We start from the raw sequence: 1177 nt of genomic DNA, 5'->3' as shown, positions 1-1177 counted from the left end.
ATATATATATATATATAAATGGCGAGCTGGCAGAATTGTTAGTGTGCCATTTCGTCCATCTTTACATTCTGAGATCAAATTCTGCCAAGATCAACTTTGTCTTTTATCCTTTTGGGGTCCGTAAAGACGTACCAGTTGAACTCTGGGGTCAATGTACCTCACTCTCCCTCCCCCAAAATTAGTGATCTTGTGCCAAATTTTGAAATCAATAATTATACATAAGTGTGTGTGTGTGTATTTATATATATATATTTTAACTGTTTAATCAGAGGCAGTAAACATTTCTGTACTGATGAGTTTAATGTTGAATTACAGCTTGAATTACTTTTGACCATTGTTTAGCAGGATAACATTTGCCTGGGAGAATGTTCAAGAGATTTTTAATTTTGTGGAGAAAACGATTGAATAAAGTGTTTGTTATGATTGTTGTTATTGTTTAATCCCAGATAAGCCCGAATTGAGCAGACTTTTTTAAAGACAATATGATATAGTTTGTGGGAGATTTGGTAACTGTTTCTAGCAGGTCCAGCGATCACTCAGGGGATTCCTTGTTGGTTCGTATTAAATATGGTGTCTGGAGTGGAATAGTGTATCTCAGACTAAAATATCCAATGTATTCTTTTTAAAGACATTAGAATGTGGTTTGAGGGAGATTAGACAGCTACTTCTTGCGGGTCAAGAGACCACTTAGTGGATCTCTCGTTAGCTCGTATTAAATATGTCAGGAAGTGAGGGAGGTATGGGTAACATTTTACGATCTGCGGGCCGCATTGAGACATGGTTCATCATCAAACATACAGCACTGCTGAAAACATTGAAGGTTATTTTTCATTAGGCGTGCCATTCAGAATGTCCCGTGGGATGCAGGTTGCCCATGTAGTAACGCCTGCGCATGTGCAGTCTTACGCATGCGTAGAATTAATAAAGCAAGCGTTTCCCGCTCAATTCATTCTCTTTCACGCTGGCCAGCGATTGAGCAAGGACGTGTGTTTTAAAGCTGTCTCTACATCTTTCGGTCTTATACTCGACAGCTCGTTATTCTCACCTCTAAAGATTTGTATGTTTTACCAAGTAAATAAATGTTGTTTGAGTTGTTTAGTCTGGAGTTCAGCGTTCCGTCAATTTCTTCAATTTTTTAGTAGAAAGTCAGGTATACAATCTAAAGATGTATAACCCA

The sequence above is a fragment of the Octopus bimaculoides genome, chromosome 20, assembly GCF_001194135.2.
Source record: "Octopus bimaculoides isolate UCB-OBI-ISO-001 chromosome 20, ASM119413v2, whole genome shotgun sequence".
Taxonomy (NCBI): Eukaryota; Metazoa; Mollusca; class Cephalopoda; order Octopoda; family Octopodidae; genus Octopus; species Octopus bimaculoides.
This window is presented reverse-complemented; position numbering follows the sequence as displayed.